Raw genomic sequence first — 24841 nt, 5'->3', positions numbered from 1 at the left:
ATCTTTCCTAGTGCATTCCTCCTCCAGCACCGGGCGTCCAGCTGCAGCCCGGCTCCTCCCTCCCAGGGCCTCCCTCTCCTTTGGTAGCCGCCGCCACCGGCCCAGGCCAGGCTGCACATCTGGACCTCATTAGGGCCCGACAGCACCAAAGCCGGCACATCTGGCTGCCGCGCGGCGGAGTGCGCGGCAGGGCAGTGGAGGGGAAGGGGCACGTCAGGACAGGGGCGCCCGGCACACAGCTGGACGTGGGAAGGTGGCGGGCGGCTGGCCGCAGACAGTGCACTGCCGGCTGGGCTGGCCCTGTCCGCCCCGGACTGCAGCAGAGTAGCACGCTCGCTGGTAGGAGAGCCAGGGCCCCCTGTGGCCTCCCAGACTGAGGGGGGCCGGCCCGAAGGAGAAGCAGGGGCTCTGTCTTTCCCTCGAGAGGCCTGAGGCTGGGTCTGGGGTGCCTGCCAGGATGTGGAGCAGAGGGCAGCTTCAGGCCCCCTTGCAAGGCAGAAAGGAACAGGAAAGGGGATTGCCTAGGCTCGCGGTGGCTGAGCCTTGGGCCTGCAGGTCAGGAAGCAGGGTCTTCTACATCAGAACAAGCATACTTCCTTTGAGATGAGAAAGGAGGGAGGTGCAAAGAGACAAGATGGAAACAGCATCCCCACTGCATTTTCCTTACACCAGGACATGCCCAGGTACCCGGCTCTACCCCTGTGTGCCATTATTTGTCCCCTTTGGGGCCTGTTCATCCAAGTCATTAGCAGCCTTGCCAGTTTTCCTTGAGACAGCAGCAGATGCTCCTGACATCCTTTCCAAAGCAAGGTAGAGATCAAAGAAAACAGCCAGTCAATAAAACAGAAAGCCTATCAGCTCAGCTGTCACTCCTCCCCTTTGTCCTAGGGTCTCAAGACCTTGCCTGGCTCTTACCTGGACAGTCCTCTCATCCCAGGAACCCCCACATTCCCCTGCTTCTGCTCTTCATCTCCCCACCTCTTCTCACCCACCAGCCCCTGCCCCCACAGCGAGTGGCTTATCCATGGGTCCACATGCCCACACTAGTACCCTCGGAGGAATTCTCACAAAGCTCTAGTGGGTGCCAGTTGTTGGAGGAGAAGGCAAGGAGTAGAGCAGAAAGTTCAAGGGCTTCGAACCCAACAGACAACGTCCCAAATCCTGCTGATTAGCCCCTCTGAGCACCGTCTTTTTCACCCATGAGATGACGATAATACCTCTTAGAGAACTGTTTTAAGCTCTGTGCTAGAAATATAATTCTATTATATGTTTCTCCAATAGAAATATAGTGTGATCACACATGTAATAGGAGGGGGTATTTTTACACTTTTCATTTTGGAAACATTTTAGATTTAAAAAAAAAATAAATTTATTTATATTTATTTTTGGCTCCATTGGGTCTTCATTGCTGTACACGGGCTTTCTCTAGTTGTGGCTCGCGGGGGCTACTCTTCCTTGTGGTGTGTGGGTTTCTCATTGCGGTGGCTTCTCTTGTTGCGGAGCACAGGCTCTAGGCGCGCAGGCTTCAGTAGTCGCAACACACAGGCTCAGTAGTTGTGGCTCGGGGGTTCTAGAGTGCAGGCTCAGTAGCTGTGGCGCATAGGCTTAGCTGCTCCGCGGCATGTGGGATCTTCCCAGACCAGGGCTCAAACCCACGTCCCCTGCATTGGCAGGCAGATTCTTAACCACTGTGCCACCAGCGAAGTCCGGAAACATTTTAGATTTATAGGAGAGTTGCAAAGATTGTACAGAGAGTTCCAGTAAACTCTTCACCCAGCTTCCCCTAAGGTTAACATCTTGCATAACTATGGTATATTTGCCCCCAAAATAAGAAATTAACAATGGCACAACACTATCAACTTTATTCAGATTTCAGCAGTTTTCCCAAAACAAATGTAACTTTAAATTTCCTACTAGCTACATTAAAAAAGAACAGGTAAGGGAATTCCCTGGTGGTCCAGTGGTTAGGGCTCGGCACCTCCACTGCTGGGGCAGGGCACATTCGGCCTACCCTCACTTCTCAAAATTCACCCAAATGCTAATTTGTAAATGAGTAAATAGATAAGAGAGAGAAAGAGGACTTATTTTTTGATTCACAGTGGGGGTGGGGACCGACCATGTAGTTTGTAATATTTGTGTCCACAGGTTGGGACACCCTCTCCCAGTCTTAAGGTGCTTAGGAAACCTAATTAGTTATGGAATTATGGAGCACCACTTGTGCTAATACAGAATCAGGGCCGAGGGGGTTAAGTGTCTCGGGATATTTATAACAGGCTGTGGTAGTCTGGCGAGTCACTGCTCTCCTCTACAAGAGGACACACCTGCCTCCCAGGTGGAGAAGCTGCTGCTTACCGGTCAGCCCCCCTTCTTCGCCCAGATTAGAGACACACACACTGTTGGGGAGCCCTCCTCCCTTCCGTGATTAGCCCCTCTGGGACACTGATCAATGCTACCCATCTCCCTCCCCCATTTTAGCAGAATTTCCCAACAGCCTCCCACTTCCCAGACTAAGGCTGTGCTGTCCACTGATGATGCTGCAGACTGGCTGCACCCTGGGAACATCTTATTCCAAAGGGATTCCTTCTGGGAAGGTTTTCTATGGTAAAGCCCAGCTATGCAACCAGGCTCTTGAGCAGCCTCCATCTGGGGCCAATTCTTCCAGAATGCAGAGAGGCAAAGACCACAGAGGAGAGAGGAACATTGAGCCCTTTCTCTGTGCCAAGCCCTGGGCAGGGCACTTGGCACCCCTCAGCTCACTAAAGTAACACAATAAGCTGGGTGATGAGTTCCATCAACCCATCTTTTACAAACTGAGACTTAGAGGAAAGCAGCTGGAAAGGAGCACACAGCTAAAAAGTTCTAAAGCCAGGGTTCCAACCCAGGCCTGTCGAACTCCAAAGCTCTTGTTTTTATAAGATCATCTCAAGCTATTGGACTAGTGGTATAAAACATACATATATCACATAACCCTTGAAATATTGAGAGCAGGGCCAAACAGAGAAAGAGGAATAACCTCCAAATTAATAGAGGGAAGGATTCAATGGAAAAAAAAAAAAATTAAATCCAAAAGAGGGAAAAAAGAGGTGAGAAAAAAGAATACAGGACAGATGGAACCAATAGAAAGCAGAGAGTAGATTTAATCCTAAATATATTCACAATTACATTAAATATAAATGGATGAAATGTTCCTGTTAAAAGATAAAGGTTGTCAGAGTGGATAGAGGACAAATCCCGACTCTGGGGTTTGTAAGAGATACATCCAAGACATAAATAAGGATTCAGAGAGGTGGAGGGCAGAACCCAAGTCTGAATCAAAACTCTCCGAGGCTGCAGGACTTGCACTCTCTCCCAATCTCAGCCCCCCAGCTTGTCTCTTTCTTGCCTTGGCCTCAGTTATCCCCTGAGCATGTGGTTTATTGGAAGGCACTCAGGCACTGGCATTAGATGAACCAGTGTGACCCTGGACTTTCTTAGGCCACCTGGGCCTCAGTGTCCTCCTCTGTAAAAGGAAAAATAATTAATACCTTAGAGCGGTGCTGTAAGAGCTGGAGACAACAGGTTCATGGCAAGCGGCACACGGTGGAACTCGTATTATGTTTATTTTTTGTTCATATTGTGATCATTTTACTTGTGCCTATGTAATCGATAAGACCCTGTGGGCTGCCCTGACAGTGTGATAGAATATGAAAACCTTTCCTCTGCGTGTTTTTGGGTAGTTGGGGGAGCGGGGTGGGTGGGGAGTAGGGGTGAGCCCACTCTTGATTCTGTGCTGGGAAATTCGAGTGGGTCCATGATGCCCTGTTCCTGTTTGTTTGCAAGCCTGACCAACCTGTCGTTCTGTCTTTGATTAGGTCACACTCCTGTTCAGGCCCTAACCGTGGCAACTTCCTACAGTCCATGTGTCAGGGTCCCTCCTGTCTACAAGGCCTCCAAGTCTTGCTTTCTGCCCTCTCCTTCTGCCTGTGGACTCACCCCTGCAGGCAAGCTATCAGCCCTTCCCCTGCACACCCCTCCAAGCCTGGTCGGCTCTCCCTCCAGGGCTGCCCCTCCTCCTCTGTCATTCAGGCTCACACTCCCTTGTCTACAATTCTGAAAGCCAAAAGCTCTAAAGATCAGACTTTAAAAAAAAATAGGTTTGATATAAACTGATTTGGCCACAAATCTGGTCTGCCATGATGTGAGACTATTTAAAGTCTTTAATATGTCTCTTACTGTTCATACATTTCACTGCAAAAGCTTTGCTGTGTTTAATTAAGGGTGCTGCCCAGCACCCTGCTGGGTGTTCTGTAGTGTCATGTGAGCTTTCTGAAATCTGAAAGCTCTGAAAACCCACAGGCGTCTGACCCCAGGGCTTCGGGTGAGGGGTTGTGAGCCTGCAGTAATGACAGCCTGAGGGCCCGCCCCGTGCACTTTATGTATTTATCTCTCATCCTGGTTACAGCCCTGTAAGGTGGGCATTCCTCCATCTCACACATGAGGGTACCGAGGCCCAAGGTCATACAGCCGGGAAAGTGGCTAAACCAAGTCCCTCTGAGTTCCCAGCTGCCCACACTTTCTCCTTTGCACCCACTTCCTTAGTTTCCTCAGGGGCTAGCCCCCCTGCTCCCTGTTTCTGTCTTTCTGATGCTCCTGGGACTTCCATATACAATAATGCCTAATTTCATTCATTGAGGGCTTCTACATTCTGATGTGCACACAAAATCTTAAGATGCTGAATCTGATTTAATAGGTCTGGATGTATTATTCTGCATTCTTAACCAGCTCTCAGTTGCTGGTGGATCCAGGAGCCCCTTGAGGAGTAAGGGGCTAAGGGAGAGGTGGGGACAGAGCTGAATAAGATTCAATCCCTGCTGTCATCACTCTCATGTATAAGAGCTCTCTATGTACCTGATCCGGATGTGGGTGCTATTATTATCCTTATTTGATAGATGAGGAAACAAGCACAGAGAGATTAGGTAACTTGCCTAAGGTCACACAGCTCAGAAGTGGCAGAGCCAGGATTTGAACCTGGTGAGCCTATCTCCAGAGTTCATGCAGTTAGCTACTACGCAACACATAAGTTGGAGAGCTGGACACTGTCAGTGCAGTGTGATGAGACAAACATTGCAGGCAGGACTGGCAATACCAGAGAGGAGGCCTGGGCTCCTTTTTAGCACATGGTCAGTTTTCAGGGTAACTGAAACCCTGCCCTTTAAACACCTAAACCAATTTTCTTTAGAAGATCTTTCTAAAATGGATTGTACATCTTCCTGCTGTATTTGACCTTTTCTTGATAACTCAAGACCACTGTTACGATCACCAATGTTTGTAACAGCTTTCAGTTTCTCATAGCTATTTCTATGCATGCTTCCAATAAACCGTGGGCTGAGAAACCAAGTGACCAACCTCATTAGAATAATGTGTAAAGTAAGGGTATGGAGGTGCAGAGTGAGGCTAGAGCAGTTTGTTTTGTTTTTTTTTAATTTATTTTATTATTATTTATTTATGGCTGCGTTGGGTCTTTGTTGCTGTGCGTGGGCTTTCTCTAGTTGCGGTGAACTGGGGGCTACTCTTTGTTGTGGTGCGCGGGCTCATTAGTTGTGGCTTGCGGGCTTTAGAGCGCAGGCTCAGTAGTTGTGGCGCACGGGCTTAGTTGCTCCGCCGCATGTGGGATCTTCCCGGAACAGGGCTCGAACCTGTGCCCCCTGCACTGGCAGGCGGATTCTTAACCATTGCGCCACGAGGGAAGTCCGAGCAGTTTGTTTTAAGACAAGCATGTTTCATCTTTTGTGCATAAAATTTATGAGATTCAGTTTGGTTGCTCATTTACATATTTTTGCTTATTTCCTGGGTCATGGCTGTTTTTTTTGAGAGTTGAAGGGGCTGATTAAGCATTCTCTATATCTGATTTTCAACCTGGAATGTGATCAGACTCCTAGGGAAATTTTCAGAACTGCCTAGAGTCCTGTTTTGTACTCCAAGGTGGGATGTGGGCCTCTGCATTTTGAAAAACTGCATTTGGAACCATCAGAACTTATTGAACCCCTACTGCATCCTCACAAGTACTGAGCACTATGAACAAGAAAACCTGCAAACCCAGTCCTCAGGCATTACAGCAAGTTGAGTAGACAAGTTGAAACACACAAAATCAACTAAGGCTAGTTCACCTTCAGAAAGGGCTAGTGACAGCGGTATTGCAGCGTAGTGATGACATCTGTGGGGACGGGACAGGAGGCCACTTGGTGTGGTGAGACCAGCTTGGATGTGGGGTCAGCAAACGTGGCTCCGAGTTTCTGCTCCCTGACCTGCCAGCAGACTCAGATCCTCTCTGAACATCAGTTTCCTCACCTGTAAAATGGGGATAAACTACTCTCCCTCCCACAGTTGTTGTGATGAGAGAAGTCCTAGGAATGCATCACATAAGCTGCAGAGTACTGTCCACATGTGTGGGGTAAGACTCCTACAGGCTGCAGGGGACACAGACCAACTCTGGTTACTTCCAGGGCTAAGCCTTTATTGTAAGGTTGTTTGGGAAGCCCAGGAGGGATCTCACCAGACAAAGAGCAGCCCTCTGGAACAACTGGGTCCTCATTCTGGAGTCACTGGATGCTTGCAACAAACCCAATTATGGACTCTCTTCACCTAATGTCTTCTGCTGCCTCCTGGTTTCTACATCCTGACTCCTGCCCACTACCTTCTCCCCATATAAACCTCACATTTTTTTTTTTAATAAATTACTTCAGTGACTGTAAAAAGAACAATTAGAAAGTGGTTGTAGTGGCACCTGTGGTTGTATCTCTCTATATATTTTTAATTAATTAATTTATTTGGTTGCACTGGGTCTTAGTTGCGGCAGGCAGGCTCCTTAGTTGTGGCATGCAAACTCATAGTTGCAGCATGCATATGGGATCTAGTTCCCTGACCAGGGATTGAACCTGGGCCTCCTGCATTGGGAACTCAGAGTCTTGTCCACTGTGTCACCAGGGAAGTCCCCAACCCTCACTTTCTGACCACTTAATGGTCCTCTGGTTTTCAAGCATCCTGGTGAGAGACAGCTGGCTTGGTGAGCCACTGTCCAATAGAGAAGGTCCCCAATGGGCAGAGTTTTAATGCTGGGCTGCCCCTCCTGCACATCCAGCCTATAAATGGCTGCCTTTGTGTCAGGCTGAACCTTGGCCCGGGCAGTTGTGGCCAGGGTGTGGGCTCCTATGCCCCAGCAGTGCCAGATTGTGCCTGTGGGTGCGGCTTGCCCTAAGAGAGAGTAGCGCGGACTGTCCATTGTAGAATGTGAGCTATTTTTATAGAGGGAAGACAGCACTAAGGCTGCTAATCTGGCCAGCAAGCAGCACCTGCCATGTCTCACGGGCCACTCAGGGTGGGCTAGCCGCAGGCCACGCCATGAGTCCGTGAAGGCTGTGGTGCCCTCAGTCTCCACGTTCCACAGGTTTTTGGTAGACAACACTCTTTTCAATGGCCTCCTGCCCCCAGACACTGGCATGTAAGTGTGTGCTCCCTAATCCCGTGATTAAAACTTGCTCGCAGCATTTCTACACAAGAATGTTCATTGCAGCATTGGATATCGTAGAGAAAAATTAGCACCAGCTTATTGTCCAGCAGTGGGGGGACTAGTTCCCTATTTGGGTATATTTATACGACAGTGTACGTGTATGTGTTAAGAGTTATGATATCAAAGAATATTTAGTGACATGGTATAATAATAAAAGAAAGTGCCAATTTGGCATTATTTATATGTGTGTATGCGAATGCGTTTGTGTACGTTTATCTACACATATATAATTCACATAGAAAAAAGACTAGAAGGGAATTCCCTGGTGGTCCAGTGGTTGGGTCTCTATGCTTCCACTGCAGAGGGAACAGGTTCAATCCTTGGGTTGGGGAACTAAGATCCCACAAGCCGTGTGGTGCGGCCAAAAATAAAATAAAATTTAAAAGACCAGAAGATTTTTACATAAAAATATTAGTTTTGTTATCTCTGGGTAATATTCTGTGAGCAAATTTGGTTTTCTCATTTATGCTTTTCTCTTTTTCTACATTTTTTCACAACAAATGTGTTACTTTTATAATGAGGGAAAAAAAAGAAACATTAATATCTTTTTTTTTTAAACATTATTTATTTATTTAGTTAGTTATTTTATTTTTGGCTGCATCATGTGTTAGTTGCGGCATGCGGGATCTTTCACTGTGGCACGAGGGCTTCTCTCTAGTTGTGTCGTGCAGGTTTTCTCTCTCTAGTTGTGGCACGCGGGCTCCAGGGCACGTGGGCTCTGTAGTTTGTGGCACACGGGCCTAATTGCCCCGCGGCATGTGGGATCTTAGTTCCCCGACCAGGGATCGAACCCGTGTCCCCCGCACCGGAAGGCGGACCGTTTACCACTGGACCACCAGGGAAGTCCCAAAACATTAATATCTTTAAAAATATAAAAACCAAACCTTGTCCTCAGGAAAGAAATTTAAAACTCATTTTGTATTCCATACTCTTAAAGGATTCATAGTTCCCATGAGGGAGTTGTATTTTCAGGAAAAATGAAGTTTTCTCTTAAAGGTATGACATCTCGACAGTGGAATTTCAGGCATCAGTGACATAATAGAGAAGTGTTTGGACTTCCCTGGTGGCACAGTGGTTAAGAATCCGCCTGCCAATGCAGGGGACACGATCCCTGGTCCAGGAAGATCCCACACGCCGCAGAGCAACTAAGCCCGTGCGCCACAACTACTGAGCCTGTGTGCCACAACTACCGAAGCCCGTGCACTCTACGGCATGCGTGCCGCAACTACTGAGATCGCATGCTGCAACTACTGAAGCCTGTGGGCCTAGAGCCCATGCTCTGCAACAAGAGAAGCCACCGCAATGAGAAGCCTGCGTGTTGCAATGAAGAGCAGCTTCCACTCGCCAAAACTAGAGGAAGCCTGTGCGCAGCAACAAAGACCCAACGCAGCCAAAAATAAATAAATAAATAAAGTGTGTCTTGAAAAAAAGAGACGTGTTTGGAAGCAGAAAGCCTCCTAATTGCCTTGAAATCAACCCCCAGAGGCCTCCTTCCCTGGTCTTCCTCACAGGGAGGTGATAAGGGCAGCCAGAGGTGGGGGAGGTACAAGTGTCCAAAGTAGATGGAGCCAGGACACTTCTCAAACAGAGCACTTTGTCACCAACGTATTTAAAAGGAATTAAAATCAAATGTTTACGTTGTCAGTCAAAACAGTGACAGTTTTTGTTTCACTTCTTGGGAAATCACTGCCCCCTTCCCTCCAACAGGAAGAGAGAAGAAGAGTGGAGCCATAACAAACATTATCAAACTGCCATCAGTGATGACCCCTGGGTGTGTGGGGTAGGGGAGAGTAAGGAGTGGGGAGATGAGGGTGTTTACTTTTTACCTTTTGTCCTTTATACAGTTAAAAAAGAGCATTATGGGTGCTTTTTATTTTGTGCTTTTGTGGGTTTTTTGGTAGCCCTCAATTTTTTTTATTGTGAACACAAGATACTTTTGTAATCAGAGGAAAAAATGTCATAATGAAAGGACCAAACAGATGTGGTTGGCCACTGGGTGGCCATCCTGCTGCCCCCACCTGCAGGCCACGACCACCCTCACTCTAGGGCCAGCATCCTCGGGCTTGCAGCTGTCCGCACTTGGCAGGGGGTGGTGGGATGGGGGCGCGGGAGATAGGGCAGAGAGCAAGAAACCTCAGTCCTCTCCTCTGCCCCCTCTGGCCCCTCTGGGCAAAGCTCCAACCCCTGGGCAGCAGACCAGTTTGGCTCATATTGACACCACTTAGCTATGTCCCCAAGCTTGACCCCATCTGTGCCTCCCTGCCCTGTGCCAGTTGCCAGGCCTCCCTGCTTAGCTGGACTCCAGCCCGACCCCTTTTGACCAACCCTTTCCTGGGCCTGGGAATGCCCCAGCATTTCACTCACTGGCACATGGTAGTTGGCTGGGTATTCGATGCTAAAACTGCAATCTCAAGAAAAGCGTCTCCAGCCTTCATGCGGACTGTCAGGAATTTATTTGGCCTTGGAGATCAAGGCTCACCCTCTTGGTCAGCAGGTGAGCATAGCACAAGATCAACAGAGAAGGCTGAGTGAGAGAGAGAGCCTGGCCATAATTTATGAGGCCACCTGTGAAAGCATCACAGACTTCGGGGTCCTGAGACACCTGTCCAGTCATGCTTCCAGTGATTGTAATCCCAGCTGGGGGACCTTGAACACGTCCCTCTGAGCTGTGCTTCCCTCATCTGTAAAATGCAGATGATGATGACCTCTTTTATCCAGTGATACCATCAGGAGCAAATAGGTTAACATATGTGAAAATGCTTTGTGAGCCGAAAGTACTTAAATGGTACTTTCCATGAAGATGTTACCTCACCACACTCCCTGCTGCAAGGACCACTGTGAGGTTGGCTGTTGATGGAGTGGGACTTCTAACCACCTTGCTGATGGTCGAGAACTATGGGTCTTGCACTAACGGTCCAATGTTAACAGCTGCAAACCCACCCTGCCCCTATTACAATTCCCCCCTTTTCTTTGATATTCCTTAATCTTGAGGAGAACAGATGAGTATAATGTTTTGGATAGAGAGGTTAATCATAAACTCAGCAGAGGAACTCAGTTTTAGGGGGACTCAGTTTCAGCCTCCAATCCTGTTTTATCCTTCCCCAAGTCTTTCAAGGAATGGGGCAACGACCACTCTGGCTACTTCCTGCTAAAATGGGCTGTAGTCCTACCTTTATTTGGGGAATGGATACCGAGTTGGAAATAGTCCTGAGTTCCAAGTCCTGGAACCAAGTCTTGTATAATAGTTTTATCTAAGTAGGTTTTAACCTCTAACGTGGTATTAACGTATACATAGCTGGAGTTATTGGCCACTACATGTCTCCTTTTTCTGCTAATAGTTACCAGAGGAGACCTTGAGGTTATAAGGTTGAAGCTGCCATCTGCCAGCAGACACTGCTTTGAGAATGGCTGGGGGAATCCCAAGTATGACACAGCTCAGAAAATTCAAGTCCTCAACAATACAGGAATGTGTCTGAAATCACATCCACAATGGCCACCTAGTTTTACCTTGAATATCTGAAGCACAGCGATTCCATTTTTGACTTTCAAATGTATCCCCCTCCTGAATGCCCAAGACTGATGTACAATACATGTTCAAAAGACCACAAAACAGACTGCTCTGGTCAGTAAAGTTTAAGTTAAATCATGTATCAGCCAGAACTTCCCCATACCTCAAAATATGTGCATCATCTCCTTTTTATTTATTTATTTTTTCTTTCTTTGGTGGCACCACATGGCTTGTGGGATCTTAGTTTCCCAACCAGGGACTGAACCTTTCCCACAGTGAAAGCACAAATTCCTAACCACTGGACCACCAGGGAATCCCCTGTCATCTCCCTTTTCAATTCCAAATCCTTCAACAAACCAAAACATGTCCCTTGATGCTGGAGTTATTTAGCTGCTTGCCCTGGGTCTAGATCGTGCCCCTCAGTGCTAGGCCTTCTTTATATTTGCCTAGATATTCACATTGGGGAAAAGTGATCAGATATTGTGAACAGGCTCTGAAGTATGTTCATGGAGAAACACTTCATAGGCCACACATTTTGTCACTTATACCCAGTTGTCACACAAGCATTGTACATGTGCTTTCAGCAACAGACTTAAAGCAAGCAATGTTTTTCACAAACATGCCAAATCAAGACTAATTTGTTTGTAAAATAAATCCGGTCAATTGACTACTAGGCTCCTCCGAACTGGCTTTGGTGGAACTCCTCAGGAGTCTTAGAATGAATTCCCAAAAGGCCTCTCAAGGCCAGGAAATGCTAAAGACCTGCCATCAGATTTTGCCTTAGTGGAATTCTCGGTCCCCAAAATATCAAGATTCCTGTACATGCTAGGAGATAGTCTTTCCCTTTCACCTGACAAGGCTGCCCAGAACCCAGGAATCCCCAGTTTCTGGAGGGACCAGCCAGAGATAAAAGAAAAATATTTCAGTTTTACTCAAAGAGGTAAAATTTACCAAATCGTTGTTAAGTCAGGAGTAACGTGAGGGGAAGGGCTTCCCTGTATCTGGAGAACACAGATCAAAATCAGTAATACTCCAGACAAAACCCATAAACATTGTAACCATATTCACCAGTTTACATGGTACCCAATCCTTCTGTTAACTTTTTATGAAGCCATCACGTTTTTCATTAGGATTTTAAATTTCTTACCCAGTTCAGCAGTATAATCTGAGATTTATTAGAGACCTGTACTTGTCAGAAAGCCCTTCCTATGAATCTTCTTGAAGATGAAGCACTTTTGCAAAGTATCAGGTTAACTGTCTATTAAAGACTTAAAAAGCCAAGGTTAAAGATCTGATCACAGTGTGTTGACAAAAAAGCTTAATCAAGTTGCTCGGATATAACCAGAATTATGGCTGATAGATTATTCCAGGACATATCTATATTTCAGAAACTTTATATAATTTCTAGAATATCTACAGTAGTAACATTTATCCATACCGTATAATCTGAGAAGATTTATCACTCATTTGACAATGCTTCCCGTGTAATTCAATATACCAAATAATACTAGTTAAATATTCCTCTCTGAGATGCCTCAGGGGCCCTCTTAAGCATCCCGAAGTTAGCTGGAGGTCAAAAGAACTTTAATTAAAATTTGATATTTGGGAAGTTTTTCAAAAAGTTTCAAAACATTTCGTTAAATAAGATCATAGGTCACTATAAGACATTACTTATTTCTTATCCAAAGTGAGAAGAGATCTCAAAAGCCAATACAGATCACTTAAAGGCAAGGAAGTTCATATAATCTGTTATCAAAATCAACATTCTAAGTAAACTTGTTCTCTTAGCAGAGAGGAACCAAATCTAGTCTTGCACTACCCTACTTTTAATAACAAATTCCATTTACCTAACTAAGTTTAATCTAATCTCAGCCTGACCATGCATAAAACTCCTTTTTTGCTCAAAACATATAATAACTGCTTGTCATACCAGCATTTTTTTTTTAACAACTTTATTGGAGTATAATTGCTTTACAATGGTGTGTTAGTTTCTGCTTTATAACAAAGTGAATCAGCTGTACGTATACATATATCCCCACATCTCCTCCCTCTTGCGTCTCCCCCCACCTCATCCCACCCCTCTAGGTGGACACAAAGCACCGAGCTGATCTCCCTGTGCTATGCGGCTGCTTCCCACTAGCTATCTATTTTACATTTGGTAGTATATATAAGTCCATGCCATTCTCTCACTTTGTCCCAGATTACCCTTCCCCCTCTCCGTGTCCTCAAGTCCATTCTCTACGTCTGTGTCTTTATTCCTGTCCTGCCCCTAGGTTCTTCATAACCTTTTTTTTTTTTTAGATTCCATATATATGTGTTAGCATACGGTATTTGTTTTTCTCTTTCTGACTTACTTCACTCTGTATGACAGATTCTAGGTCCATCTACCTCACTACAAATAACTTGATTTCGTTTCTTTTTATGCTGAGCAATATTCCATTGTATATATGCACCACATCTTCCTATCCATTCATCTGTCGAGGGACACCCAGGTTGCTTCCATGTCCTGGCTATTGCAAATAGAGCTGCAATGAGCATTGTGGTACATGACTCTTCTTGAATTATGGTTTTCTCAGGGTATATGCACAGTAGTGGGATTGCTGGGTCATATGGTAGTTCTATTTTTAGTTTTTTAAGGAACCTCCATACTGTTATCCACAGTGGCTGTATCAATTTACATTCCCAACAACAGAGCAAGAGGACTCTCCTTTCTCCACATCCTGTCCAGCATTTATTGTTTGTAGATTTTTTTTTTTTTTTTTTTTTTGCAGTACATGGGCCTCTCACTGTTGTGGCCTCTCCTGTTGCGCAGCACAGGCTCCGGACGCGCAGGCTCAGCGGCCATGGCTCATGGGCCCAGCCGCTCCGCGGCATGTGGGATCTTCCCGGACCGGGCACGAACCCGTGTCTCCTGCATCAGCAGGCGGACTCTCAACCACTGCGCGACTAGGGAAGCCCGTTTGTAGATTTTTTGATGATGGCCATTCTGACTGGTGTGAGGTGATACCTCATTGTAATTTTGATCTGCATTTCTCTAATGATTAGTGATGTTGAGCATCCTTTCATGTGTTTGTTGGCAGTCTCATACCAGCATTTTCTGATTGGAAACTTATGCTTTAGTTTTCCTCTCCTCAGAATGCAAAGGCAGGTAAACTTAGATTTGCCCAGCAACCAATGTTCCAATATTTTATCCTATTTGATTTTTGTTTTTTGGCCGCACCGCGCACCATGCAGGATCTTATTTCCCCGACCAAGGATTGACCCCGTGCTCCCTGCAGTGGAAGCTTGGAGTCCTAACCACTGGACTGCCAGGGAATTCCCTTATTCTATTTGAAATGACCCAGATAGTCAATAAATTCTTGCCATTTAACTTAGTTCAGTTTCAAGTTACCAAAATCTGGAAAGGCTATTTGATTTAATTGTTTTATTTATTTAATTTTTTGGAAAGGCTATTTTAGATAGACTTAAAGTTTCGTCATATCAAGTTATTTTCCTTGCTGACAAATTTGCAACAGATATAAGGTCTTATTTGATCTCTAGTATACCTAGATACAACAGAAGTATTACACTTAACAAACCAATAAGCTTCAGCTGCCTTCAGTACCAGATATCAATTCAGTACGGCGTATTTCCAAAATCATGAGGACCTGAAATTCATTTTGGCCAATTTTCTTTCTTTCTTTCTTTCTTTTAAAATTAATTTTTATTGGAGTATAGTTGCTTTATAATGTTGTGTTAGTTTCTGCTGTACAGCAAAGTAAGTCAGCTACATGTATACATATATACCCTCTTTTTTGGATTTCCTTCCCATTTAGGTCACCACAGAGCATTGAGTAGAGTTCCCTGTGCTATACAGTATGTTCTCATTAGTTACCTATTTTATACATAGATATAATCTGTGAATCCCAATCTCCCAATTCACCCCACCCTTGGACAATTTTCTAAATATTAGGAAGTATTTAATTTGTAAGTGCTTACTTTTAAGTCTATGAAATACAGCTCATTTACAAGTTAATTCAGCAATATTATAACTGAAAGCGGTCCAATTCTGGAGAATGCACCTCAAGGGGCTGCATTTGGGAAACAAATTTGAGTTTCCCATAGCCAGCACACTTAACACACAAGACAAATGCAAACATACACACAAAGAACAAAATCTAATTCCTGCAGGACAGAAACAAAAGGGTGAAGTCCAACAATTTCCTTAACTTTTTCAAACAAGGATCCCTCTTTTTAACAACAAACAACATGCAAATGGAAAGACAGGAAATCATGACTGTGTGTGTCATGGCAATTCACCTGGCAAATGCAAAACCAAAAATAACAGTTGAAATAGTAAAATTTACTTAGTTAACTTCAAGATTTCTCCTAAAAATATTTTTATTTTCTCAGGGTCAGGATTCTGAAAAAAGTATTCCATCAAGCCAGCTTTCTCTAACTGCATATGCAAAAAGAACCAGTTTTGGAATTTCAAAGGAGTTTCATCATAACCAATTTTCCTCTTAAGTCTAAAGACTATAGTGGCCACACAGTGTTCAAACAAACAAACGAACTTTCTCTCTCTTTCTAGGAGCATACTAAAAATTTCCCAGTTTTGCAAAATACACTCTAGGGGGCCTATAAAATGGAAAGAGCTCTGATTATCACAGCAGGCATTATCAAATATCAACCAAACAAATGCAACGCCAAACGGTCTTGCAGGATCACAGTTCCCTAGCACCAAAAAGGGAGCTTCCCAATCACTGCAAAGGGAAAATCCCAAACATCGCTTCACCACAGGCGAATCCCAACAAAATAGGGAAGGATACCTGGTTGTCATCACACTCGCTCCATTATTCACCAAAGACGTCTCAACTAGCCAGTGCAAGTACTGATTCACACACATACAACATAACAAACACGGTCCCACAAACAAAAGTCCCACAAAAAAAAGCAAACCAGAGTGGCTCACCCCAAAATGATACACACAAAAACATAACAGATAAATTACCATCACACAGACAGAAAATCAGAGGAGTTGTAGTCTAAATTCCACTTCCATAAGTCAGAAGGAGAAAGACAAATACTGTATGATATCATTTATATGTGGAATTTAAAATATGGCACAAATGAATCTACATAACAGAAACTGACTCATAGACATGGAGAACAGACTTGTGGTTGCCAAGGGGGAGGAGGGAGGGAGAGGGATGGACTGGGAGTTTGGGGTTGGTAGATGCAAGCTACTACATTTAGAATGGATAGGGACTTCCCTGGTGGCGCAGTGGCTAAGAATCTGCCTGCCAATGCAGGGGACACGCATTTGATCCTTGGTCCAACTAGAGAAAGCCCATGCACAGCAATGAAGACCCAATGCAGCCAAAAATTAATTAATTAATTAATTAATTAATTAATTAAATTAAAAATTATTTAAAAATAACGGATAAACAACAAGGTCCTAATGTATAGCACAGGGAACTATATTCAATACCTTGTGACAGACCATAATGGATGGAACAGAATACTGAAAAAGAATGTCTATATGTGTGTAACTGAGTCACTTTTCTGTACCACAGAGATTGACACATTGTAAATCAACTCTATTTCAATTAAAAAAAAAAAAATTCCACTTCCACTCCCAGACAGAGGCCTCCAAACAGAGTTGACCAAGGGACTTCCTTCGTGGTCCAAGAGTACGCCTTCCAATGCAGGCGACGCAGGTTCGATCCCTGGTCCAGGAACTAAGATCCCACATGCAGCAGAGCAACTAAGACCACACGCCCTGGAGCCTGCGCACCGCAACTAGAGAGAAGCCCACACAACGAAGAGCCCGCGGGCCGCAGCTAAGAACCGATGCAACCAAATAAATACCTGAATATTGAAAACAAAACAAAAAAACCAGAGTGGCCCAGCTCTCAAAAGCGAATGGGCCCAAAGTGGCTCACTTCCCGCAAGGGAAGCAGCGCAAATGGGGTGGAGAGAATTCCCAGCCTGTGCAAGCTGGAGCGACTTACCCCCAAGTGACACTGAATGTGGACCACAGCTCTCTGGACTGCTCCAAACAGCCTCGAGCGGGGAATGGGGGAAAGGTTGACTGCTGCCTCAAGGCCTGGGCCCTGGCCAGTGGGCGGCTCTGGCGAGGGCCCGGGAGCTCTGGAGAACACATCCCCCAGCCTGTCCCTGGCCTCGCAGCTCACCCATCAGCCAGAGGGCCTGGAAGGCCCCGGGGAGAACGCTGCCATTCACCGCTCACCGCGCTCTCCGCCTCGAGGACCACCTTGAGGCTGACAGTCAGCGAAGCCGGACCTCTAACTGCCGCGGTAACGGTCACGTGATAACGGTCTTGCGCTAATGGGTCGCATGCGCGCGCGCCTCAAGGGCTGCACATGCACCCTGCCCCTAGTACTAAAACGCTTCCTGGAGTTTTTGAGAACTTTAACAATATCAACTTGGAGAAGTTTAACAATGTCAACTCCTTCTCAAGTGTTTTTTACCCAGTAACTACGTGTGCCCAGTACTCGGCTTAATTCCCCTGGCAAGTTGAGGAATAGAAGATGTATTGGGCCTCACCCAGGACCTTGGGCTCCATTTGGGGAAATGGAGCACTCATATTAAAAGTTTGTTTTCTTTCCATCAGTGATTGGGAGCTTGAATCAGGAGACACTCAGCCAGCAGGGGGATGAGGGCAGGGACAAGACTCCTAATTTGGAGGAAGACAAATCTGAGTACAAATTGGGGCTCTTCCCCTCACTGAGTTCCATGAAACTGGGGGTGAGTCAGTTTCTGTCACTGGGGCTCAATTTCCCAGGCTGTAAACAAGGAATAGCAACGCCTACCACAGTAAGTCATGGTGGGAATGAAAGAAGATAACATGTATAAAGTGCCTAGCTTGGTCAGTATTATAAATCCCTCCAAAGTGAGGAAATCAACAGGTTCCCCCTCCCTTTTATTCATTTATTTATTTGACTGCACCACGCGGCTTGCAGGATCTCAGTTCCCCGACCAGGGAATGAATCCAGCCCCAAAGCGATACGTCCTAACCCCTGGACTGCCAGGGAATTCCTCCCTCGCTTTTAAAATGTTATTTTTTAATTTTTTTAATTTAAATTTTTATAACTAAGAACACAAACAGAATTATACATAAAAAAATACTGATTTTGATAACAATAACAACAACAAAAAAAGACAAGTTAAACAACAAAAAGAGTTTCCTTTCTTACAGGTGGACATTGAAGTGGACCTAATTCGTTTTTCTTTTTAAAAGCCTCCAAAGACAAAAGCAGCTTAAAATCTAATTAAAATGAATAAAAAATGTTTTCTAAATTACTGGTACCATTTTCTGTTTTCTGTTTTCTGCTGTTTTGATGCAGGTTCTTCTTTGTCTGTTTCTTCTCTTGCTCTTTTTACTGGTCTAGATGCACCATTTTCATCATGTTCTTCATCACTGTCAAATTTAGTTTTCTTGCCCTGAAACTGTACTTTTCCTTTAGCAGACGCAATCTGGGCAGCTTTATTTCCCTTTCCTTTTCCTTTAAATCTGCGACCTTTTGATTTCCATTTGTTTAGGGATTCTTGTTGATCTTCTATTATTTTTTTCAACGCTTCTTTTTCCACATCACCTTCGAGTACTTCCCAGGTGACCTCTTTGTTCCTTAATTGTTAGGTTACCATTATTTGCGTCTTTTGCTTTATCCAGTGCTTCCTTAGCTTTTTCTTTAAACAGAATTATTCCCTTTGGCTCCTCTGACAAAGTCTATCCATTTTATTTCACCATGATTTGAGAAAAGGATATGCAAATCTTCTCTACACGTCTGATCATCTAAGTCCCCCGAGAATTTCAGCAAGCAGCCAATCTTTTCTTCTAGAGATTTCATTTCAGCATTTTCTGCTTTTGTTTTTCTTCTTGCTCTTGTTTAGCTCATAATTTAGCTTCGATTTTATTTTGCTTTCTTTCTTCATTTTTTTTTGCAAAGTAATCTTCCTTGAAAAGTATTAGCAGGTCTGTGTCTTTGTACTTCTGGCCAGGGGTCTCGACAAACTTCTTAGCAGATTCAATGGTATCAAATGCAGCAAATACTGATCTCTTAAATGCTTTGTGCAGTGTTCTTCTCATCTGAATATTTAGTACCTGACCTTTATCTTCCAACCATTATTTTATGTCATCAAGGGTTGCATCAATTGGGAAGCCTTTAATATAAACAGATCTGTTTTTTTACCTCATTTTTATACTCATCAGTCACTTCAGGGAGGGGTTTGCTTGGAGATCTTCTGATTTTAGTTTTATCTTCACTTTTTTCCATAAGTTCCACCTTTGATTTGCTCAATGCTTCTACTATTACATTAAAGTCTGTTGTTAGACGGTTTAACCTATTAAATTTTATCATTATCTCCAAAGGTACCCAGACTTCATCCAGTTTGATCTATTCCTTTAAAAATTTGTCGCGTGGCAAATTGAAGTCACCAAAATAATACTCGATTTGATGACAGATTTTGGCCTCCAGAGCAGCCATTTTTTCATTATCACCATTTTCTGCCATCCTGGCTATCTTTAAGTTCCCGGTCCCACAGAGACGTGCCACAGGGTCACTAACGGCGACAGCAACGTCTCCTGTCCCTAGCCTAAAATGTTATTTTAATTATGGTAAAAAAAAACACATAAAATTTACCATCTTAATCATTTTAAATCATATAATTCAGTAGTGATAAGTATATCCACATATTGTGCAATCTGTAGAACATTTTAATCTTGCAAAACTGAAACTATACCCATTAAACAAAAATTCCCCATTTTCTCCTCCCCCTTGTGCCTGGTAACCACCATTCTACTTTCTGTTTCTATGAACTTGACCACTTTAAATACCTCCCATAAGCAGAATTATGCATTTTTTGTCCTTTTGTGTCTGGCTTATTTTACTTTGCAAAATGTACTCAAGGGTCATCCATGTTGTAGCATGTGACAGGAGTTCCTTCTTTTTTAAAGTTGAGTAATATTCCATGGTATGAATATACCACATTTTGTTTATCCATTTTTCCTCAGTGGACATTGGATTGCTTCCACCTCTTTGTGGAATTGTGGATAACACTGCAATGAACAAAGGTGCACAAATATCTCTTTGAGACCCTGCATTCAATTCTTTTGGATGTGTACACATCCAGAAGTAGGACTGCTGGATCATATGGCTATAGTTCTATTTTATTTTTTGAGGAAGCTCCATACTGTTTTGCGTAGCAGATGCATCATTTCAAAATCCCACTGATGGTGCACACTACTTCCAATTTCTCCGCATCCTTGTCAACACCTGTTATCTTCTTTTATTGTTTTTTTAAGTAGCCATCTTGATGTGTGAAGTAAACAGGATCTCTTTTTTGCAGAACTATTATCATTTCTTCTCACCACTCCAGAAATGCTGCCAATGAGTCCGACTGCAGGATTGACCCAGCATTTGGTCAAAGGAGTGTGTTTTGTCTGTGATCCTTGGAGAGTCAAGCCAAGTTGGACAGGGATGCCAGGGCTTTCAACCTGCTGAGAGCTGTCCACTGTGGCCTGCAAATGGGGAGGCGCACACACAAGCTGCTAAGGTTGGCCAAGTCTGCTACTATATTTGCTTTGGCTCCAAAGATCCCATAAAGGAAACAAGGGACCTGCTGCGGGGGGGTGGGGGTGGGGGAGCAGATTCCCCCCCGCCCCCCGCCCCATGCAGCCCTTCTCATCCTTCTCAGTGACCTCTCCCCACTGTTATCTTGCTCCTGACATGTCTCCTGAGATTACCTTTGGTGAAGAAACTCTTGTTGAGAAGTTCAAAGCCAGGGGTTTGGGGCTCTGTTGAAGGACTCTGGGGGTGGGGCCTCGAGGCACTACGGAGACCAAGTAAAGAGGTGGCTTGCATGGGGTGCTGCACAGCTGGAAGATGTCCCTGCAGTTGGGAAGCTACATCAAAAGCTCAGGTGCTGCCCAGGAGAGAGAGATGAGCAAGAGAAAATTCCAGATATGGGGCCCTGCAGAGAGAGAATCTCAATCTATGAGGGGTGCAGCTGAGCAGGGCCAGTGGTGCTTCCCCAAAGAGACAGTGAGTGCAGTGGTTAGACCATGGCTTGTGAAGTCAGAAGAGACTGGGGTTCAAATCTGACCCGGCTCCACCACTTACCAACTGTGTGGTCTTGGGCAAGTTATGAAGCCTCTCTGAGCCTCAGCTGCATCTTTTTTTTTTTTTGTGGTACGTGGGCCTCTCACCGTTGTGGCCTCTCCCGTTGCGGAGCACAGGCTCCGAACGCGCAGGCTCAGTGGCCATGGCTCACGGACCCAGCTACTCCGCGGCATGTGGGATCTTCCCGGACCAGGGCACGAACCCGTGTCCCCTGCATCGGCAGGCGGACTCTCAACCACTGTGCCACCAGGGAAGCCCTGCATCTTTAAAATGCGAACAAAAATGCAACCTCTGTGAGTTATTATGAGATCAGTATCAGTATTGTTTATCACAGTAGCTACTGTTTTTTGTTTGTTTGTTTGTTTTCTGTTTTTTTGGCTGCATCATTAGGCATGCGGGATCTTAGTTCCCCAATCAGGGATCGAACCCGTGCCCCCTGCATTGGGAGCACAGTCTTAACCACTGGACCTCCAGGGAAGTCCTAGCTACTGTTTATTAAGCACTCCTCCCCCCACCACCCAGTGTGCCAGGGGCTTTGTCAAGCACCTGCTAAGCATGCAGTGTGATAACAGAGGTCAAGTGTGAAGGCTCTTGGTGACTGATAGACCTTGGTGAAAAGCCCAAACCTGCTACTTGTTAACTGTAGGACCCCAGACAAGGCTGTTAACCTCCCAGCGCCTCAGCCTGCTCGTCTTTAAAATGGGGATGATAAATGGGAATGATAACACCTGTCTCCCCAGGTATCACGCAGTGCTTTCCTTCAAGGGTTCATAACACGCCTTTGTCACTTCCATCTTCCCCATGCAAATGGGAGGGGTGGGATGGGGTGTCCCGAGGCTTTGAAACCGTCCTGGTGTTTACCGCAGCCCAGAGAAGAGACTCAGTGGAACTCGTGACTGGAAAGATCTGCAGGAGATTGCATGTCCTGGAATGAAGATGCCATCAGACTAGGGCACTGGAAGAATGCTGGCCTGACGTCTGGGGGCCAGGAGAGAGGGCAGTTGTCCTGTTCAAAGGGTGGGTCTCCCAAGAGACCCAGTGCTGACTGCTCAGTCTCTCATTGTCCCTGGGAGAGTGTCCGGGGCACACTTGTCCTGCCTCCGTCCTTGCTGAGAGCTGGCCCCGGCTGCCGGCTACAGAGCTCCCTCCATCCACCCCCTTGCCATCCAGCATGTGCATGCTGCCTGTGCGTGGTCGGATTCCTGAGTTTTCAGCCTCGCTGCCCTCCAATCCCAGGCGCAAACCGGTCCCTGTCACCAGAGACTTTTCTGTGAGGCTGACACAGCAAAGGGAGCCGAGATGGTCTCTCGTCAACACAGACAGAGCAGGAGAGAATAAGAGCTGGGGTGGGGGGGGGCCCTGGCTGAGCCTGAAGGGACTCAGGGCCGGCCCCTGGGAGCGGCGCTGACCTGAGCAGCTGGGCCAGCTCTTCTTTCCCTCACCCGGGGGAAGGCTCCGAGAACCAGCCGGCTAGTTCCTCCTCCTCCAGGCCTGTCACCATTTCCACACACAGCAGGGTCTGGGGGTGGAGGCTTTTTCCAGACATGTATTTAAGTAAGGAGAGAAAACAAGGCGAGTCGCCCAGGATTTGCCAAGTCAGTAGGCAGGAACACAACCCGAGAGGCCAAAAATAAGACAGCGGCGAGGGTCACCCTGCTCTCCTGAGCTGGAGACAGTTTACAACCCGTGCTGAACACTCCATAATCACACTTTTGTTTGAGGATGCCCCTTGATCCCAAGGCATCGGTCTCCTGGTTGGAAGGTAGCTGAGCCCTGATTGTGGGCAGTGAGTAATGGTGACTCAGGGAAATTCGAAAGGACACAGGGAACACCATCGAAGTCATCTGGGGACATGCCCTGGTTCCCCCTGCCGGTCAGGGAGCCAGGAGTTCTGGTCTCCATTGTAAAGGAGGAATTTCTGAAGTTTTCTCTGGAACTTTGGCAGAATTCTATGGGCTCTTTCACAGGAAGCATTATGCTATGGGTGTTTTTTTTGGAGGGGGGGAATTACTAAGATTTCTTTCACCTTTATAGCTATTTATGGATTAGCTCCTTTTCTCTTTTAGCTCCAGATTATACTCGTCTCTTTATTCTGATGGAGCATCTGTTACCTTGTATGACAAACAGCACTCCAGAAAGCAGATAATGACAGTAATAATGGCTAACATTTATTCAGCCCTTATGGCATGCCAGGTACTGGTCTCTCCATATATTTTTGTGTTTTGTCAAATCTGAGGCTCCATCAATCTTCAGATATTCCACATATGATGTATCACTAAAGGATGCTGCCAATTAATCCATGACATGCCATTGATTTTAAGACTCACTCAGATTTCAGAAATGTCAAAACAGGAATGTTAGAATCAATGAAATCCAGTAACCGATTCTCAGTTGTCATCCTTGCCTTACAGATGGGTAAACTGAAGAACAGAGAGGCTGAGTAAAGCTGCCTGAAGTCACACAGCGAATATGTGGTGGAAATGGAACACGAACCTAGAGTCAGGTTTCAAAGCCTGGGCTTATAACCACTGTGCTGTATTGTGTCTGAGAAGTGGTTTCTGTCTATCCATGGGCAGGACAGAGGGAAGGACGCAAAACACAAGAGGGAAAGTTGGACCCCACCCTCTGCTCCCTCTTTCTCATCGTCCCCAGAGCCAGTGTGGATGTCCCTTCTAAAAACTGCTCCCAGATCTTGCTGCTCCTCTCACTCCCAGCAGCTGGCACCCTGGTTCTGTCCTTCCTTGACACTCTCTTGCCCCTGCTTGGATTATTGCAGTAGCCTCTTAGCTGTCCCCCTCCTCCAATTCCGCCCCCCCCCCCACCTCCATGCACACTGACCCAGAGTCATCTTCTTAAAATGTGAATCTGGTCTTGTTACTGTTCTGAAATCTCTGAGGGATCCAAATCCTAGCAAGCGATTGCTCATTCATTCAGCTGTTTCAGCACCTACTCTGCGTCAGGCTCAGAGGATGGAAAGGTGAGCAAACCCCCACGTGGTCCACAGCCACCATCTCACGGAGAAGTGAGACCCCTCAGGGGGCAGATATGACCCAATGTGAAAATGCTTCAAAGGTGGGGTGCGGTAGAGTGCTGAGCTGGTGGGAGAAGCACCTGCTCTGGGGACTCAGGGACCCCTTTGTGGAGGTTGAATGGAGTTCACCAGGCAAAGAACAGCGAGGATTCCCAGGTAGAGGGAACAGCATGTGCAAAGGCCCAGAGCTGAGAGAGAGGCTGGCCATCCCTGACCCTTGACTTCGCTCTCTGGCTTCTGAGCCAGGCAGAAGCCTGGGAAACTTGTCTTGGGTTCATTGTGGGGGATTTTGGAGAATTTTGACAGAATTCAGCTGAGTAAAAGCCAAAGTTCTTACAAAGGCTTATAAGACCCTGCACAGTCTGGACAACCCGCCCCCAGCCTTGGACCCTGTTTTCCACTGCTCTCCTCTTTGCCTGCTCTGCTTCAGCTACACTGGTCTCCTTGATGGTCCTTAAATATGGCCCCCACCCTGCATTCTTACCCCAGGTCCTTTGCACCTGCTGTTTCTAGTACACCTTTTCCCTCCCTTATTTTACACCTTCATCTTCATCAGATTTTCCTCAAATATCACCTCTCAGAGAGGTACACCCTAATACTCTACTTAAAACTGCAACCCCTATCACGCTCTT

At 45.7% G+C, this 24841-nt stretch overlaps 1 pseudogene across 1 annotated transcript in view; it reads right to left on the bottom strand.

Moving 5' to 3' along the window:
- The window catches only part of LOC103089494 (lupus La protein homolog pseudogene), an 87288-nt pseudogene extending 67718 nt beyond the window's left edge, over positions 1-19570 (bottom strand). The window contains exons 1-2 of the transcript XR_457111.1: positions 18380-19570; positions 17287-17345 (exon numbers count right to left, since the gene is read on the bottom strand). The product of XR_457111.1 is annotated as a lupus La protein homolog pseudogene (transcript). The remainder of the gene's footprint in view (positions 1-17286; positions 17346-18379) is intronic.
- Between the last annotated feature and the right edge of the window lie 5271 nt (positions 19571-24841).

Source organism: Lipotes vexillifer, unplaced genomic scaffold, assembly GCF_000442215.2.
Source record: "Lipotes vexillifer unplaced genomic scaffold, Lipotes_vexillifer_v1.1 scaffold528, whole genome shotgun sequence".
Lineage (NCBI taxonomy): Eukaryota > Metazoa > Chordata > Mammalia > Artiodactyla > Lipotidae > Lipotes > Lipotes vexillifer.
The sequence above is the reverse complement of the archived record's forward strand: the minus strand, read 5'-3'. Positions and strand labels throughout refer to the sequence as shown.